Consider the following 6,866-nt stretch of genomic DNA (forward strand, 5'->3'; position numbering starts at 1 on the left):
CATAAGAATTTATCATTACAATAGTTGTGTTCTTAGTATTAAATAAGATACTCCCTCTTTAAAATTTGCTGTTCCATGTAGATAATATTGTTATAGTTCCTTTTAATTATATGTTAGATGAGTATGAAAACACCCATTTAGAACTGAATGGGAAATGTGATGATAATCTTGGTGAGAACCTTCTATTGTCGAAAATATTTATGGCAGCTAAGCAGGACATCGTGTCAAGTGCTAGGGCAGGCTCAGGAGCTGAATGGCTGATATCTGCTCCTATTTCGTATGAACCAATCATTACTGCTAGGAGTTGCACATTTCGTTTTCTTCAATTTTTATATAATTAACATGCATTTCTCTTTTAATGTTCCTGTTAAAACGATGCTGGAGAAAGAAAGCTAAGAGTCAATTGCAGGCATCAGAATATTAATGACTCATGGTTATTCAAAGACCCTTATGGAAAACAAAGAAGTTTCTTGGATTTCAGGAACCATACTTCCGCATCCCACAAAATTGGGGATGGGTGTGTGAGCCTCCAGAAAGGGCTAGGTTTGGGTTGTGAGCTTGCACGCATGTCCTGTGACAGGGTTGTCATTGCCAGGCAGCTGGGAAATTTGTTTTTCATGTACCACAGCAATTTTCTCAGGTCAGATGGACTTTTGAGGCCTTTGGGAAACCCACCAGGTAAGAGGGTTTGTGAACCTTGGGGGAAGCCTGCTGAGGAGTCAGGAACATTCTGACAGGTAAATGTTAAATCTGTCGACAACTGCAAATATCATAATTAGATGCTGGGCACAGACCTTAAATTTTTTTTTAACTTCTGTTGAGCACAGAATGCTGAAGTGAAGTTGCAGTCCAGCACGCATCTCCAACATAAATAAGCTCTTATTGAGAACCACTTAACTTTGTTAAGGTGAATTGAATACACACATGTGCATGAATGCACACTCACATTTCTGCTCTCTGTTAGATGTATTCAGGCTGTTAATGTTACAACCCACAAAGGAATTTCAGCATTTTTCTACATTTCTCCAGTGCACTTTGCCACTTTAGTAAAACTAGATATACCATGGCCTGAATTTTTCACTCGTTGGGCCTGCACGGTTGGTGGGCCCGTGAGCAGATGGGAAACAGGTCCCTGACTGCGATCGATCCCCGACCACGATTTCACGCTGGCTGGCCAATTAACGGCCAGGCAGTGTGAAATGTGCACTGAGAAAGGCTCAGCACTGCTGGTGGGGGCAGGAAGAGGGCGGGCCCCAATGTCACCGAGCGCTTCCAGTGAACTCCCTGAGGGCAGACAGCTGCCTCAGGGAGCTGCAGACCTCCACAGAATAAATAAAACAACAGACACGCTGCAAAATATGTCCATGCAGCACAATCAAGCACCTGAAAACATAACTGATAAAAAGACAGCCCCCAGATGTCTCTTTTTATTTTTTTTCCCGACGGAGATTTCATCCCGACCTGGATCGAGGCTTGAGCAAAAATGTAAAGGCTGCCTGGCGAGTTGGCCCGTCTGCCAACTGCAAAAGTGGACGGGCCACAAAAAATTGCTTCCAAATGCCTCTTTAATGGGATTAATTGCGCGCTTAATTGTAGGCAGGCACGCCTCCGGCTGCTGCGCACTCCCGCTGACCTGAAGATTGCTCACATGCAGGATGACGTTGGGACACTCGCCCAACGTCATCTCATGCTATTTCACATCTGTTCGGGTTGGGCGTGCGACAGCCCACGAGGCGTAAAATTCTGCCCCTGTCTTCCCCTGTCAATACTATTTAAGGAGTGGACAGGAAAATGACTTCCAGAGTGAGGTAAAATGATTCATGCATTATTTCGAGCAATGTACCTTGGGTTTGTGAGTTTCGAAATGCTATAGTGTCTCAAGGTCCTAACAGTTTAATGATCATAATGTAGAAGTTAATGGTGGCCAGGTTAATACACCTGTGACATAATTAACATAATAGTTTGCTTATTTCAGAATTTCAATTGACTTTCACTGTTTTTACTAGAATTAAACTGCATTGAAGTTGTGTTCAGTCAAATATTTGTTTCCTTGCAAGTAAGGAAATCAATAAATGTCTTGAAATCCCTAAGTTTGTGTTGTATGATGCAGAAAGTTTACCTTGGAGATTTGAGTAAGAACAAAACCATCTCACACAAGGCAAACACTTTCACAGTACAGAGGCTACAATGTCTAATTGGAAGCAACAGTGAAAGACACGCTTAATCCCTGTGCTACCAGAGAGCTCAAGTGGTTTATGTTTTTGTTGTTCTTGGAGTCAAATGAATCAGAGGTTATAAAATTGTAAATACAATACTGAGCAGGCGAATAACTAATTACTTTACAGATACAACAACAAATTGTTTTTTTTATTCATTGACGGGATGTGAGCTTTGCTGGCTGGGCCAGCATTTATTGCCCATCCCTAGTTGCCCTTGAGAAGGTGGTGAGCTGCCTTCTTGAACCGCTGCAGTCCATGTGGTGTAGATACACCCACAGTGCTGTTAAGAAGGGAGTTCCAGGATTTTGACCCAGCAACAGTGAAGGAATGGCGATATATTTCCAAGTCAGGATGGTAAGTGACTTGGAGGGGAACTTCCAGGTGGTGGTGTCCCCATCTATCTGCTGCCCTTGTCTTTCTAGATGCTAGTGATTGTGGTTTTGGAAGGTGTTGTCGAAGGAGCCTTGGTGAATTCCTGCAGTGCATTTTGTAGGTGGTACACACTGCTACTACTGTGCATCGGTGGTGGAGGGGGTGAATGTTTGTGGATGTGGTGCCAATCAAGCTGTTCTGGATAGTATCAAGCTTCTTGAGTGTTGTGGGAACTGCACTCATCCAGGCAAGTGTATTCCAGGGAGTATTCCATCACACTCCCCACTTGTGCCTTGTAGATAGTGGATAGGCTTTGGGGAGTCAGGAGATGAGTTACTCATCACACGATTCCTAGCCTCTGACCTGCTTTTGTAGCCACAGTATTTATATGGCTAGTCCAGTTCAGTTTCTGGCCAATGGTAACCTCCAGGATGTTGATAGTGGGGGATTCAGTGATGGCAATACCATTGAACATCAAGGGGTGGTGGCTGGATTCTCTCTTGTTGGAGTTGGTCATTGCCTGGCACTTGTGTGGCACGGATGTTACTTGCCACTTGACAGCCCAAGCCTTGCTGCATTTGGACATGGACTGCTTCATTATCTGAGGAGCCATGAATGGTGCTGAACGTTGTGCAATCATCAGCGAACATCCCCACTTCTGACCTAATGAGGGAAGGAAGGTCATTGATAAAGCAGCTGAAGATGGTTGAGCTGAGAACACCACCCTGAGGAACTCTCGCAGTGATGTCCTGGAGCTGAGATGACTGACCCCCCAACAACCACAACCATCTTCCTTAGTGCTAGGTACGACTCCAGCCAGCAGAGAGTTTTCCCCCTGATTCCCATTGACTCCAGTTTTGCTAGGGCTCCTTGATGCCACATTTGGTCAAATGCTGCTTTGATGTCAAGGGCAGTCACTCTCACCTCACCTCGGGTGTTCAGCTCTTTTGTCCATGTATGAACCAAGGCTGTGATGAGGTCAGGAGTTGAGTGGCCCTGGCGGAACCCAAACTGTGCGAGAGTGAGCATGTTATTGCTAAGCAAGTGCCACTTGATAACACTTTTGATGACCCTTTTCATTACTTTACGGTAATTGGCCGGATTGGATATATCCTGCTTTTTGTGTACAGGACACAGCTGGACAACTTTCTGCATAGCTGGGTAGATACCAGTGTTGTAGTTGTACTGAACAGTTTGGCTAGGGGTGCGACAAATTCTGGAGCACAAGTCTTCAGTACCATTGCCAGAATATTGTCAGGACCCATAGCTTTTCTACTATCCAGTGCCTTCACCTGTTTCTTCATATCATGTGTAGTGAATCGAATTGGCTGAAAGCTGGCATCTGTGATGATGGAGACCTCCGGAGGAGGTACTTCTGGCTGAAGATTGTTGCAAATGCTTCAGCCTTATCTTTTGCACTAATGTACTGGGTTCCTCAATCATTGAGGATGTGGATATTTGTGGATCCTCCTCCGCCAGTAAGCTGTGCAACTGTCCACCACCATTCATGATTGGATGTGGCAGGACTGCAGAGCTTAGATCTGATCCGTTGGTTGTGGGATCACTTAGCTCTGTCAATCACTTGTTGCTTATGCTGTTCAGCAGGCAAGTAGTCCTGTGTTATAGCTTCACCGGGTTGACGCCTCATTTTTAGGTATGCCTGGTGCTGCTTCTGGAATGCCCTCCTGCGCTCTTCATTGCACCAGTGTTGATTCCCTGTCTTGATGGTCATGATAGAGTGGGGGATATGCCAGCTCATGAGGTTACAGATTGTGTTTGACTATAATTCTGCTGCTGCTTATGGCCCACAGTGCCTCATGGATGCCCAACCTTGAGTTGCTAGATCTATTTGAAACCTATCCAATTTAGCATGGTGGTGGTGCCACACAACATGATGAAGGGTACCCTCAATGTGAAGGCAGGACTTGGTCTCCACCCCGTCTGTGTGGTGGTCACTCCTTCCGATACTGTCATGGACAGATGCATCTGTGACAGTCAGGTTGGTGAGGATGAGGTCTACTGTATTTTCCCCCTTGTTGGTTCCCTCACCACCCGCCGCAGACCCAGTTTAGCACCTGTCTCATTTAGGACTCGGCCAGCTTGGTCAGTAGTGGTGCTACCGAAACACTCTTGGTGATGGACATTGAGGTACCCCATCCAGAGTACATTCTGCACCTTTACCACCCTCAGTGCGTCCTCCAAGTGTGTTCAACATGGAGGAGCACTGATTCATCAGCTGAGGGAGGGCGGTATGTGGTAATCAGCAGGAGGTTTGACTTGATGCCATGAGACTTCATTGGGTCCGGAGTTGATGTTGAGGACTCCCAGGGTAACTCCCTCCTGACTGTTTACCGCTTTGCAGCCACCTCTGCTGGGTTTGTCCTGCCAGTGGGACAGGACATACCCAAGGATGGTGAATATGGTGTGTCTGGGACATTACCTGTAAGGTATGATTCCATGAGGATGACTATGTCAGGCTGTTGCTTGACTAGTCTGTGAGACAGCTCTCCCAATTTTGGTACCAGCTCCCACGTATTAGCCGTTGTCGTTTCCAGTGCCTCAGTGCCAGGTGGTCTGGCCGGTTTCATTCTTTTTTGTGACTTTGTGGCGGTTTATTACAATTGAGTGGCTTGCTAGGCCATTTCAGAGTGGACCACATTGCTGTGGTTTGGAGTTACGTGTAGAGCAGAACAGGTAAGGACGACAGATTAGTGAACCAGATGGGATTTTCCAATAATTGACAATGGCTCTTTTAATTCCATATTTTTATTGGATTCAAATTCTACCATCAGCTGTGGCAGGATTGGAACCTGGATCCCCAGAGCATTACCTGGCTCTCTGGGTTACTAGTCCAGCACCAATACCACTACACCATCGCCTCTCCTAAATTGTTAAACATTAGCAATGTGCAGTCCTATGTGAAGTAAATAATTCATTTTGTACATGGGATATGTTGTAAATAAGAGTCTCACAGAATTGCACAATCACAGAATTGTTACAGCGCAGAAGGCCATTCAGCCCATCGTGTCTGCACCAGTTCTCTGAATAATCAATTCATTTAGTGCTATTCTCCTGCCTTCTCTACATAAACTGCACATCCTTCCTTTTCAGATAACATTCTAATTCTCTTTTGAACGCTTCAATTGAACCTGCCTCCACCACACTCTAAGGCAGTACATTCCAGACCTTAACAACTCACTGTATGAAAAAGTTTTTTCTCAAATTGCTTTTGCTTCTTTTGCAAATTACTTTAAATCTGTGCCCTCTCATTCTCAACCCTTTCATAATTGGGAACAGTTTCTCCCTAGGTACTTTGTCCAGACCCCTCATGACTTTGAATGCCTCTATCAAATCACCTCTAAGTCATCATTTCTCCAAGGAAAACAAACCCAAATTCTCCAATTTATCTTCATAACTGAAATTTCTCATCCCTGGAACCATTCTTGTGAATCTTTCTGCACTCTCTCCAATGCCTTCACATCTTTCGGTAAGTGTGGTGCCCAGAACTGGATGCAAAACTCCAGCTGAGACTGAACTAGTGTCTTCTACAAGTTCAATGTAACCTTCTTGCTCTTGTACTCAATGCCCTTATTTATAAATCCCAGGATGTTGTCTGTATGCTTTATTAACCACGCCTTCAACTTGTCCTGCCACCTTTAATGACTTATGCACAGATACACCCAGATCTCTCTGCTCCTGCACACCCTTTAGAGTTGTACCCTTTATTTTATATTGTCTCTCTATGTTCTTACTACCAAAATGAATCACTTCACATTTCTCTGCATTGCACTTCAACTGCCACTTGTCCACCCATCCCGATTTGTCTGTGTCCTTTTGAAGTTCTACACTATCCTTCTCCCAGTTCACAATGCTTCCAAGTTTCATATCATCTGTAAATTTTGAAATTGTTCTCTGTACATCAAAGCATACATCTTTAATATGTATCAGGAAAAGCTAAGTTCCCAACGCTGACCCCGAGGGAACTCCAATACAAACCTTCCTCCAGCCTGAAAAGCATCCATTAACCACTACTCTGTTTCCTGTTACTCAGTCAATTTCATATCCATGCTAATGTCCCTTTTACTCCCTGAGCTGTAACTTTGGTCTCAGGTCTGTTGTGCGACACTTTAGCAAATGCCTTTTGGAAGTCCATGTACCCCACATCAACAGCATTGCCCTCATCAACCCTCTCTGTTACTGCTTCAAAAAACTCCAGCAAGTTAGTTAAACACAATTCTCCCTTAAGAAATCCATGCTGGCTTTCCTTAATTAACC

Source organism: Cetorhinus maximus, chromosome 10, assembly GCF_964194155.1.
Source record: "Cetorhinus maximus chromosome 10, sCetMax3.hap1.1, whole genome shotgun sequence".
In the NCBI taxonomy this organism is placed as follows: Eukaryota; Metazoa; Chordata; class Chondrichthyes; order Lamniformes; family Cetorhinidae; genus Cetorhinus; species Cetorhinus maximus.